Here is a 13,787-nt window from a genome sequence, read left to right on the forward strand (position 1 = left end):
TGGATCCGATAATCGAGTATCTAAGGGATGACAAATTACCCGAGGATCCAATAGAGGCAAGGTTGATCAAGATTCGATCAGCTAGATTTGTCATTCGTAATGGGAGACTATACAAAAGATCTTATGCTGGACCCCTTATGAGATGTATAGGCCCCGAAGGAGCAAAATCAGCTTTGGCCGAGGTTCATGAAGGAATTTGTGGAGCTCACATGGGTGGACGAGCCCCGGCTCACAAAATTCTCGAGACTTGGGTTATATTGGCCTAAGGTCCAAGAGGCTGCTATGGAATACGTTCGTCGATGTGGTAACCACAAATTCATGCTACAATAGATCGAAGCGCCCGGCGGAAACTATGACTTCAATTCTAAATCCCATTCCCTTTGCGATGTGGGGAATTGATATCATGGGCAAATTCACCAAGGCATCAAAGCGGACGGGAATATCTCGATAGTAGCAATTGATTACTTCACAAAATGGGTAGAAGCCAATGCACCGGCGGCAATTACCGAGAAAAAAGTGGAGAAATTCGTGCTTGAATCAATCATATATCGCTTTGGGATTCCAAAGATTATCGTCACCGACCATGGTACTCGCCCGACCGTCCACAATTTGAGCAATTCTGTGGAACATATATGATCGAGCATCGTATGTCCTCAGTGGCATACCCCCAAAGCAATGGACAGGTAGAGGTTACTAACCGAACGCTATTGGAAGGAATAAAGAGAAGACTCGAAGCCGACAAAGCTTCTTGGGTCGAAGAACTTCATAATGTACTCGTGGGCTTATAGAACTACGGTTCGAACACCCACAGGAGAAACTCCATTCAGAGTTGGCATATGGATCCGAAGCATTGGCACCAAAGTGGAGATAATGGCGGGGACATTACGGGATCGTGAGTTCGAGGAAAAAGCAAATGAACAAGGACTGCTTGATAGTCTTGATTTGTTGGACGAAGTTCGGCAAAGGCAATAGCACGAACTCAACATTATCAAAGAAGGATAGCGTCTCATTATAATACTCGAGTGAAGAATCGTCGGTACTTAGCCGGAGATTTGGTGTTGAGAAACACCCTAGCTTCCGACCCGCGTCACCAAAGAAAATTGGACCCTTCCCCGGGAAGGACCTTATATGGTTGTGAAACCGGTCGGTTCAGAGCTTACAGTGCGAAGAACATCAACACCCGTAAAGAGTTGGATCGTTCGTGGAATGCTAGGCATCTCAAAAAGTTTTATCCTTGATGATGATTTCAATTTTGTTCGCGATGTAATCATTTTCAACTCAATCAATGCAATTTTTGGCTTTCAACAAACTATCTTTTGATTGGGGGGCATCATACACCACATTCAAGAACAAGATCCAACTATAAGGCATCGGATGAAAATTCGTGTGGGTCCTTCAACACTTATGGAAATTTTTTGGACTTTCTTAAGTCGAGGCATCGGATGAAAATCCGAGTGAGTTCCTTTTGCAAGGCGTCGGTTTGAAACCCGAGTAAGTTCCTTCAAGACTTATTGAATTTTTGAATTATCCTTAAGTAAAGGCATCGGTTTAAAACCCGAGTGAGTTCCTTCTCGACTTATTGTATTTCTCCGGAAATCCTTAAGTAAAGGCATCGGTTTAAAACCCGAGTGAGTTCCTTCTCGCACTTATTGTATTTCTCCGGAAATCCTTATGAAAGGCATCGGTTTAAAACCCGAGTGAGTTCCTTCTCGTACTTATTGTATTTCTCCGGAAATCCTTAAGTAAAGGCATTGTTTCAAACAACTAAGACCTAATGCAACAGCGATTCAAGTGGCTAGCAAAGTTCAAGATAAAGTTAATTTCTTATTTCTTCAAAAGATCCAAAGAGGCCAAAGATCAAAACAATTACAAGAGCTGGATACAATCTTCGGTCAAAAAAGAAAGTCATCATAGGTGACTGTTAAGAAGTTATACAAGATCGACGCGACTTTGCTAGAACAAACATATGAGTCAACCATTGGTGTGGATTCAAGGAAAAGAAGAGAAGAAGTGAGGATTACAAAAAATATTTCGGTATGCATAAAATCCTCCGCAATTTCATACTCTTTGTCCAGCTTGTCCAGGAGAAGTATGGTCCTCGACCAAACTCGCATTCAGGACAAGCTCGTCATAATTGACTTCTTCCAGGGGAGAATAAACAGGAGAATCTTCCAGATAATGCATAATATCCGGATCGGAAGGTGGAGGATCAATCTTATCCTTGGTCCAATTGGGAGGAGGAATACCTGTGTCGGTAAATACTTCAGGATGGCAAACAAAGACTCGTAGGGAGTCGTATCAAAATGAGGATCCTTCCTTAATATTGATTCCCATACTTCGTTCTCACCATCCCGAGACGCCCGCAAGTTATAAGCATTCAAAGATATCAACAAAGGGCTTACCGTGTAAATACTTGAAGACGCAGGCTCGCGAACATCGCTTGGAAGGGATTCGGGCAAAGGAACGACAGCTTGCCTTGCCTTTCGTGTAACGTTTCGCATCCTTTGGCTCCCGACTTTCCAACTGTTCGCTCCAATCGCCGGATCTTCTCCCCGGCATCATCCAAGTCCGATCGAAGACGACCAATCATCGAATTTTTTCTCCCCGCCACCTCCCAAGCTAGATTCCGAAGGCGAGCAATCTCAACATCTTTAGCTTCGGAGATTTCCCGAAGCCTAGAAACTTCATTGCTCAACCCATCGAGCCTAGAAACTGCTTCCACTTGGTTGTGGAAGTTACCAAAGAAGACTCCCGCAAACAACTTCCGAGTTAAGAAGGAGCAGAAGAGTAATTTTTCAGAATCGAGAGGATAATGAAGAAAGACTTACATCACCAAAGGACTTCGTAAAGACTTCATCCGGAAGTTTGGAAAGAACTGCGCTCTCGTAAGTCATTCGAGCAGCAGACACCATTCCAACGCTCTCACAAACTCGTTTGACACTAATTCAAAGCGAAGGATGAGAAGGATGAGCTACACCAAGAGAAGGATGAGCTGCATCACTTGTCAACCGACGGCGCTTCCTAGTGGCAAAATCCTCCGACTCGGAAGGAGAGGAGGAGGATGCCAAACAAGCATTAGAATGGGAAATAGGAGCAGCACTCGCTGGGACCACACCTTCATCGTACGCCAACATAGTTGCCTCGTATGCCCGAAGAGTCTCTTTCGGGGGTGCACCAACAGCCTCACCAAAGCAGGGGCGTCGGCAGAGACCATCGGCAACGGAGTGATCAAGATCTTCCCGGGAAAGACGAGCGATCACTTCGGGCAAAGGAGGCGCAGGGACGGCATCAATAGAAACTGTGGGAATCTGACTTGAAGATTCACCGGCAGCAGTCGCCTTACGCTTGGAGGATTCACTAGCTGAAACCACCTCACTGGACCCAACCACCACCGACGGAACGATTTTCTTGCAAGATTTTGCTCTGATAAAGTTCGGGTTGATCTTGGGAGCCACTATGCAAACAAACAAGCCGTATCAGTACAGAAATAAAACGACGACAACAAGAGGGAAAACCCTAGTTTTTTATCACTTCCGACAAAACCAAATAACTAAACCCCAAGTATAACTACTGTGCAGTTTACTCAGGGGGGAAGTGGGGAAAGAGATGAGTAATCAAGAAACTCACTTGTTCAGAAGTTGATAGAGCTATTGTTGGAGTACGAGGAATACGGAAGCAGGCCGAAGGACGAAAGGTCGCTTTAGCACTTTAGCAAATCTAACTTGCAAATGGCAGGATAGATGGAGAGTACCCACGAAGGCTTTAAATAGCCTCAGGTATTAAGACGACGGTTGAAGGCTAAGGACAACCGACGACCTAGATCGAAATGACGCTTCGAAATCCGCAGAAAGCAAGATCAACGGTCGGAGGGATGCCACATGGAAACATGTGGAAACGAGCACCTGATGCAGAGATACCTCCAATCGTCGCACCGCCATTAAAATAATGGATGTATTTCCGATTCATTGGAAACAGTGAATGGTATACAAAAGCAAGAAAACGTTTGAACTTCGCAGAAGGGAAACGTGCGGACTTTGCAATAAATGAAGTAGTGGGGAAGATTAATGCATCTTTCCGAAACGCATCTTCACAATATTTCTACAAGATTATTATTCGGCGAGGAATGTAAAGTTAAGTGATAAGTTTTATCATTAATACTTTGATATTCAAGGCAAGATTTCGGCAGGAGACGGGGAAATATAAAGGCCAACATGAAAAAGAAATGTCTATTCATTAAATAGAGGGTAAATCTTTACAAAAAGATAACTCCCTAAGCCTTTTCTTCATTGTTGCCCGAGGGACCCGGGGTCGGGAGGACTTTTCTCAGATCATGAGAAGAGCCTTCCTCAAGAATGGCATCGGCCGAGTCCTCTACAAGCAGCAACTTGAGACTCGGCTTGTGATTTCTCCTCCGGAAGTGCCGGCTCGTCACCAAGTATGCCTCATATTGAGGGTCACTGGAAAAGGATCATCTTCTTCCCGAGCCCAGTCCGGGAGATCCATACCAACTTTCCCGAAGACCTCTTTGTGGCACACCTCACGAAAGGGAGCAAAGGTCGAAGGCAGGGATTGATCCGAGAATTCGCTCCCAAACGTCGTTCGCCCCCAAGCGATAAGCTTGAATGTTGTAGATACCTAGCAGCTCGGAGAAAGGTACGCTGTTCGTGTATTTCCGAACACACTCCTTCCGAAGCTCGGCTTTATATGCTCGGGCTTGCTAGGGATCGCCAACTTCGTATGTTCTTCGAGCTCCCTACTTTTGAATTCAAGCCTGTCACCAAACAACGTGGCAGCTGCTTTTTGCTTCCTGGCCTCGCGCTCGGCAGCAGCGGCACGAATCTTCGAAGCTTCGAGGGCCTCCTTGAGGGAGATCACTTCTTCCTCATGCTTTTTCTGCAGCTCCACGGCAGCTGCAGTCAGCTGGTCTATTTCAGAATTGGCTTTGGCCAAATTCTCTTCACAAGTTTGGCAACGAAGGAGTCGGGTGCGACCAACCCGGCTCAATGCTTCCATGTGTTGATAAAAGCTCAACACAAAGATTCCCGGGAAGGCGGAAAATATCGAAGAAGTCATAAGAAATTATGAAAAAATAAGTAAGCAAGAAGACCGGTACCTTGTAGATTGACTAACAAGGGAGGTGTCATCCAGGGCTTCAAATTCCTGGCGATCAGAAGGAGCAAGACTGAGGGAGCTCCATTCTCGCAGCCTTTCTCAGATCCCGAGTCACCCCGTCGGTCAGCCTTCAGTGGTCCACTGGGGGTGAAGACCTCCTCACAATCCGTTGAAGCTTTGGATTTTTTATTGGAGGAAGCATCAATTGTGTCATGCCTCCTTTTGGTTCGGGCGGAGGAAGAGATATTGGACCTCTCAACCATCGGTTTTTTCCCTTTACCCGAAGCATCAGCCACGGGCCTGATATTCCTGATACCCCTATAAGAGGGGTCGGGAGAGGGAACAGAAGCCTCTTGATCTACGGTCAAGGCTCTGGGTGATCGTTGCTCGGCTGTCACAACGGCCCTAGCGGCCTTCACCCGCAGGCTCTCAGGGTTCATTCTTGGAGGCACTCAGCAAAGAAGAATGACAAGAGTCGAATTAAAGACATATCACTTCAAGAAAATTAAAGGATGGTGGTTAGAAGCTCACAATGAGCCAAGCCCCAAGATCGAAGGATGGAGTTATACTCCACTTCAAGTCCATGTATCTCTTGATACCATGGAATGGATTTGATCTTCCTGACGGCCGCCTCGTCTTCTCTGGATAAGGGAAGGCCTCGGTTATTCTCGGAAGAAGAAGTACACCTCCTCCAGGCGGTTGGGAAGTTAAGATCTGATGGAGGCGCTCGACAGAAAAAGTATCGTTCGCGCCATCTTTTGTGGTTAGAAGGGCAAGTTCCTTTGACAAGGATGCTGCCCCTCCAATCAAGTTCAGCCTTATTGCGTTTGGATAGAAAAAAACCCATCCGGGAGGATGGGAGATAGAAAGAACATGAAAATGTACAAAGAGAGAAAGAGATGGCGTAATGCCAAGTTCAAAACACAAACCCAAGAAGCCGACGATGAGACGCCAGCTATTGGGGAGGAGCATTCCGGGACAAATGTTCCAATGATTCAGAATCGCGAGAGAACAAAGGATTAAAAAAGGGAAAGCGAACCCCGCTTTCCAAAGGCATCTATATACAGAGAAAATTCACCCGAAAGGGTTGAATCAACCCTCTCATCGTGGTGGGGAGCCCTAACCCGATAAGAGGAAGGAAAATCAAAATCTTGGATAGCTGAAAGAAGGGTTTCCTCATTATAAATGGAGGGAATGAGCCAGTGTCCACCATCGGACCCGGAAGTTTGAGGCTGCCTAGAAGACTCGACAATCTTGGAAGATCCAGACTCGAGAAGGACAGGAGAAGTTTCGGTTTTTCTTTCTAAACCTTTTTGAGAAACTTCAGCAAAACTCGCGCCGAGGACACTTAGGGTTTTGTTATCACTATCCGACTATTCGGGAGCAGGAGAAGCAAAAGCCTCACCGCTATTACCAACACCGGGTACCGTAGAAGCCCTATCGTCCGCCATTACTTGTTTCAAGAAACTACAAAAAGAAAAAGACCAAGAAACTTACCGATTCAATGGAGGCGGAAGCTTGAGAGCAAGAAGGCGCGAAGGCACAACAAAGGTTCAAATTCCAGATAGGAAGAATGAAACCTACGAAAACAACGAACCGCTTTTAAAACTCCCGCACGAGTGTTCGGGAATCTGAATGATCGAGATTGATTCAAAATCAACGATCAAGATTGAAAGACGTTTTGAAAGTTTGAACTCACGAATCCAAAATAGGCGTTCGGAGACCGTGGCTTGGATGACGTGAGCCACGACAGATCAACTGCAAGGAGATACGTGGCCTTACACTCACAACGCTCGAGGAAAAGTGACCACCGCATTAAATGTGATATGACATTTAATGAAGCACGCAGAGATTATCACCCGACGACTTAACCCAGTTAAAAACCAAGCCCTCGGGATCTACCGAACGCTTGATCTGGGGGGCTCGTGATACGGAGAGATTATGATCAGACCGGGTTCATACCTGATCCGACCCTCGACCCCGGACGAGACGGAGAGAACCGACTCGCTCCCTAGCGAACCGGATCCAGAAGATGGCTTGCTGAAGAAGAAAGCTTGTTCGGCTGCAAGCGCGCCCTAATCTTACTTATGGATTAGGGTAATCACCCTAATGATGGCAGACTCGAATTGACGGCTGTGGATAATCATTATCGAAGGGATAATCATCACATAACCTAAAGGTTATCTTAGGAGTCCTCTACTAGTCCAAACTAGTAGAAGTCTATTGCTCAACGGATCTAACTGTTAAGATCCAAAGACTACCCGAAGAAGGCTCAAATGCATCCAACGAAGGAGATTCGAAGGTACACTCTATATAAACCTCACTACCATACAAGGTGGGGGGATCGAAAAGAATACTATCTGAGACTCAGATTCAGATACATACTGACAGACCTAAACTATCAGCGATCTGCGATCTAGATCACCTTTCCCAGTTCTTCATTCCTTAGCTCTGTGCTTCTAGCAGAGCCGTTTGTGATTAAGTTCATCAACTGACTTAGCCTTCGGAGGTGGACTCCCAACCCCAGCGGTAGGGCCACATCTGACGCTTTCGTTTTGCAGGTCATCACGAGGAGATCTAAGGGCTGAGCAGATTTTGGACGCATCAGATAGAAAGTAGTTGTTGATTTGGTTGATTTTGTATCAGGAAGTGAGGTTAAATTGTGATAAATCGCTTAGCCTTCACCCTATTGATGCCATATCAGGTTTTATTCACCTCTTGGATCCTTCGATCTCTGTACTCAAGTTCCAGTGTTTGTTGCTCGTAAGGAATGAAATACTTTCCACAGTTTTTTTCTTTTTATTATTGGTAACCAGAGAATTTATGGTGAATTTATATATCCTTACTTGGTGAAGGCTGACAGTTTTAATGGATCTAATAGAAATCTTGCAAAGATGATTCATTAATAGAAACAAGGCAGGCTGCAAGCAAAGAATCCAGATCTAATGCAGTAAGAGATTTGTATGAGTAGCTTAAAACTTAGGTTGGTGAGCAAAGACGAGAGTGAAAGAGGCTTGTATGATCACTTTGTATGTTCACTATTTTTTAGATTATGCTTAATTCTAAAGAATTTTATCAAATCCCCTACCATTTCAAAATTTCCGAAGTACCTTCTTTTAGCATTAGATCAGTTTCTACTTCCAAGAGGAAAAAAGGAAGGAAGAAAGAAAGAAGTAGGGAGGGTGAGAATAAGGGTGCCAATTCGGTATGGCATGGTACTGTACCGAATTTCAAAACCTCATATTGAAACCGTACCGTACCGAATTTATACGGTATGGTATGAAAACTGTATTTTTGAAAACGATTCAGTATGGTTTCAATATAAAAATGGTACGGGAAAAATGGCATGGTTCGGTGTACAGTATGGTATAATTTAAGTATGAAAAAATCGATTCTTCTAATCTTCAAACTGTAACCGCAACTCCATCGATCTATGCCTTCTCACCTCTGGGTTTTGAGGAGACAACAATAAAGCCAGATCTACTGAGGTTCAAGGAAGAAATAGAAGAAGTCGGCAACTGTTTGGAAGCTGGTTGCTAGGTTTTCGTCTAGCGGTTTTGGAGGCGGAAAGACGCTGGCGGTCCTTCGATGTGTGTCTCTCTGCCTCCTTCTCCCTTCTCCTCTCTCTCTTCCTCGCTCTCTTCTCTCAGCTCTTCTCCTCGACCGGTGTCTTTGGTGGCGGAGAAGCGGTAGTGGTCCTCCACCACCCTCTCCTCCTTCTCTCACTCTTCTCCTTCTTCTCCTCCCCTCCTCATCTCCTCTCTGTTTCGGCAGTTCTCTGGTCGTGCTCTCTTATCTGAGCACCTTTCTCCTCCCTCTGGGCTGTTTTTTCAGAGGTTACGTTGATCATTAGACTTTCAATGAATGATATTCAAAACCGTAATTATCCACTTGTAAGTGTAATAAATATTAATGGATAATATTAACTGATCTGTAAAAAGTACAATTAATTGATCATATTACTTCAAATACACTCAAATAATTATAATGTTCATCTTATTACTAGCTATAACCAAAAAAAATCTTATTACTAGCTGTAACTACATGATTGGTTTGTGACCATTCTTTCATTGGACCAATTTGTCCTATTTATCACCTACAAAACCACTGACATAATTTTATATTAAATTAAATCTATTGTGTAGCAGGGCATTTGGTCTAGTGGTATGATTCTTGCTTTGGGTGCAAGAGGTCCCGAGTTCGATTCTCGGAATGCCCCATCATCTGCTCTAATTTTATTTATTTGTTGTACTGTTTATTTGTAGCACATCTTTCATAGTTGAAATTTATATTAAAAAAAAAAATCAATTTTAAGGGGTTGTATGGTAACTATTTCAGCACACTTAATTTTGTATAATAATTCGGTCTAAAAAATGTATGATGAAACAGTCTATTGGTACACATATTGCTTGCTGGCATGGACACAATTTTGAAAAAATGCGGAAGGCAAACTTGAGAAAACTTGGGGAAAAACATGACTCAAGGGTAATGGAGTCATTTGACTCTAAAATAATAAAAGTATAAAACTCATCTCTTCTTCGTGATAAACCCCATTTCTAACCTTAGCTGTTGCCATCAAATTTCTTTGTGTGCGATAAAAACTTCCTTCATTCTTCCCTATAGCAATTGAACTTTCTCCAACGAAGAAGATGACCTACTGGCTGGCTCCTTGATCTTTCTCCAACAAAGAAGAAGACATGCTCTCAACCTCTCTTTTGACTTGTCATAAAGGAATGATATCATCACTCTACACCTCAATCTATTCAAAGAGAAAAATTCTTTCATTGTTATTATACCTGATGATGGTGTCTATTTGATCGTAACTTCATGTCCCTCACAAGTGGTAAACTTGAAGATATCAAGAACAACATCAAATTCACTCTCTTAGGCTGGATGGTTGATGGAATTGTGGTTACAATTTATGATTTAACCCCTTTTTTGTCCAAAGCCTTCAACTCCGAGATGTTTGAAGTTCATGGATTTCACTTAGTGGAAGGTGCCACCGATCACTTCACCATCAAATGCAGGAATGAGAAAAACTCATAATCTTATACTCTTTGCTTAACCGTGGAATTACAAGGGACATCTAATCATTTTTCAACCTTGGGATCATAGCATACTAGCTACTATCCTTCCTTTTCACTATGTGATTATGTGGGTTCAGATTCTCAAACTACACTGGCGTTTTCATGATCATGATGTGCTCAATTTGATCTTCAACAAGGTGAGATATATTATTGAATGTCCCAAGGGTGATGGATCTTCCCCATTCGATCCAGCTGCTCGCGTTCTACTACTGATCAACCAAGATCTAACTTCTTCAGTTCTGTTTAAAATTGCACCAAATGGTTATGCAGGTCAAATTTGCTTATGAGTTACGCCCTACTCTCATGTGTTCCTATTGTATCCGCATGGGCCATAAACACTCAGATTGCAAATTTTGCAAATTGGCTCCTTCTCAAGCTAGTACTGGAGATGTCCTTTCAACTCATCATGCCCATATACCTCTTGCTGCAATTCCTCCTAAGCAAAATGGGCACGTAAAGTTGATTACGGATTTGTATGACGAAGTTTTCATTCACAATTTCTGCAATGATCTTTCACTTTATGAAGGTCCTGTCTAGAAGTCTAGAGAGGATACAATCAAACAAAGCTTCCTCAAACTTGCCTTTGTTTATGAAGTCTGCATCCCTCCTCACATTGAAGGATCGCACTCCCTAGCTGTTGCCATCATTCAGCCCACAAGATCAACAACAACTACTATCTCTACTAGCATTCACAATGTGGATATGCACTTTATTATTCACCACCTTAATCCTCTCCATTCGTTGTTGGAATTTACACATGAAGCATCTCCCACTTCATCATTGGAGTATGTAACAATGTACACTCTCCCTTGCTCCTACAATTCCAGTGGATTTCACCCATACCACATTATCTACTTATGTGGAGCTTGACCTTTAAAACATATGGGCCTCAACTTTCCCAGTCACTTTGTGTAACAACCCCCGTATTTCTACCCCGGATCCGTATTGCAGGTCCGAGAACCCAAAGGTCTAGCCGGGTAAATCTGTGGAGTGTCCGGATAGAAGTCCATGATTCATACCTTGAACCCATGGATCTGGATTCTCTTGATGAAGAGCCTGCCTTACTTGGTAGTTGGACTTCTGTAAGGCAAGTGATGTCTGGAGATGTTCGGAATGAAGGTAAGACCTCCCCCATGTGTTCATTAGGGTTAGGTTTTACTTGAACATCAACCCCTTGAGCAAAGCACCCTTGTATAGCAATATACTTGGGGGCGGTTGCTAGTGGCGGTTGATTAGACCAAGCGACCGCCTAGTCTTGGTTGCAGGGTTTTGCCCTATTTTCCCCCTAGACTCCTATAAATAGTAACCCTCGCCTATTTTACAAATATTATATTTGGGATTACTGTTTTTGGAGGTTAGATGGCTGTGGAGACGCGCTGGAAGGTGATTTGAAGTGTTGTCAGTGTTCTACTATCCTTCATAGCTGATCTGGTTGAGGTAAGTGATTCCTTGTTCATTCATACTTCACTTTAAGCTATGATAAAAGTAGATTAGTGTTCCCCTTTGGTTGTTCTTGATCCTTCTATTGCATTGTCTACCTTTTTGATGATCTTGGTGAGATCAGATCCGAAAACAAAACCCTGCTTTCTTGAAAAGGGTTGATCTAATCAAGAGGGAGGATTTTGGATAACCAAATTGATGTCATTGGTTAGATTTAGTATCACCCGTGGTTATGGGAGTGATAGATTTGAAATTCGGACTATGATCATTCAAAATTCAGATTGAAATTGGATGATCTGAAACCTGAGTTTCGGATTGAAAACTCTCTGTTTTTGGGGCGGTCACTAGTGGCGGTCGCTCAACCTAAGCGACCGACTGGTTTCCAGTGACCAAATGACTTTTGGTTTTGATCCGATTTGATTAATTCGACTTATACCTTATTGTAACCTTGTATATAGGTGTTCTCTGTTTCAAATAGAAGTCTTATAATTGTTCCTGGTTTGCAAGTTAGAGGGATTCTACTTATTTACAAGTTGGGACATACAATCCTATCTTTATGAAATGACTTAAACATGCTAGTCCAGTGTCTATTATTACTGTCCTTTCATTTCATATACTGCTGTAACCTTGTTTAGCATGTTGATCTTATGATATGCTTGCTATTTGTACTGTCTTTACATATACTTTGTCAATTATGAATGTGATATGATGATGGTTGTGGTATGTGGTTCTGATGGAAGGGGTATTCCATTGGGATATCCTAGCTTGGGATATTAGAGGGCTGTGGTATGGGACACATGCTCGCTGATGTCTCTAGCACTATCATAACTACTGGATGACATACCTAGGTAGAGTCTAGAGTTGCATGTGTAGGTACCCCACATGCTACTACCCTTTCGATAGGGGAATTGAAGCCGGATGACCCATGATGGCAGTGATGTGACGATGATCCACTGTTGGTCATATAAATGGTAGGGTCGCATATGTTAGGGTTGGGTTCATGGACGTCCAAGGAACGGACCTGGTGTCGTGAGGAGTCATGAGAGCATTCCGCCCCAACAATATGTGGATGACCATAGGGTTATGGAATGGAGTCCAAGCGATAGCCAGTCCGTGAGGGTTCTCATTCCTAGGTTGGGAATGATACTGAACTGTCCGTGAGGGTTCTCATTCCTAGGTTGCGAATGATACTGAACTGAGTTGGTTGGTGCCATAGGGGATTTATCTGGACTTCATGTAGTATGTTACCATTATGACTTGCATTGGATTAGAAACCCCGACATGCGCTAGTACTCATGCCAATGGTTGTGGTGAGAGAGTGTTGACTTAACCCCAGCCATGGTTTGAGAGCCAAGTGAGACTTTCCATTTTACCCAGGATCCCTACAGAGGTAACCAGTCCTTGCCAGATCAGAGTGACTAGACCTAGTACGGCTGGTGTATATCTTAAAGCATGTCAACTATTAGAGACTTGCATGGTTAGATCTTAGCGGTATTCATACTTTGCATTCATACATATCATATATGCATTTCTGATTGGTTTGACATTTGGATGGGAATCATTGTTTGTTCTTACTGAGTTCTCCAGAACTCATTCCTTTATTTGTCTATGTTTTATTAGCTTGTACAGATGGAGGATATACGCCGAAAGATGGATTGGTTTCCCATGAAGGAACCTTCCCCTATGAAGAAGATGTGGCACCGACAATGGGAAATGGAGATAGCCTATGCAAGAGCTTCTATGAGTGCATGGAATGCGCTTAAAGCACCCATTGATGGGCAGAGGAGATAGGTTGCCAGGCAGTTTGCACATCGTCTGGAGAAGAATTGGAGAACCCCTCATCTTGATAAACTTGAGTCTAAGTTTTTAGCTTTAGAGAAAGAAACCGAGAAGAAACTTATATAACTCTTTTTGATTGCTTTCACTAAACTCATTTTCATTTTGATTATTTATTCTTTCCTTGATTATTATATTGGAGTATTTGGACTCTTGTAATCCTTTTATTTAATTATTAAACTTATTCTTGCTCATGATTGTCTTTACTTGCATTTATTATTATTGATAGACTAAAAACCGTGGATCCTGTGATGGATCATTCCCACGGGTTGTCGGGCAGGTAACCGAGACTGGCGGGTGGGGTGTGACACT

The 13,787-nt window shown here is 43.2% G+C and overlaps 1 non-coding gene across 1 annotated transcript; it reads left to right on the forward strand.

Annotated features, from left to right (window-relative positions):
• Positions 1 to 9,259: 9,259 nt before the first annotated feature.
• Positions 9,260 to 9,331, forward strand: TRNAP-UGG (transfer RNA proline (anticodon UGG)). Its single transcript has one exon. It is a non-coding gene; the product is annotated as a tRNA-Pro (tRNA).
• Positions 9,332 to 13,787: the final 4,456 nt, after the last annotated feature.

Source organism: Hakea prostrata, chromosome 4 (assembly GCF_041222555.1).
Source record: "Hakea prostrata isolate BN-2017 chromosome 4, UWA_Hpros_2, whole genome shotgun sequence".
Classification (NCBI taxonomy): Eukaryota; Viridiplantae; Streptophyta; class Magnoliopsida; order Proteales; family Proteaceae; genus Hakea; species Hakea prostrata.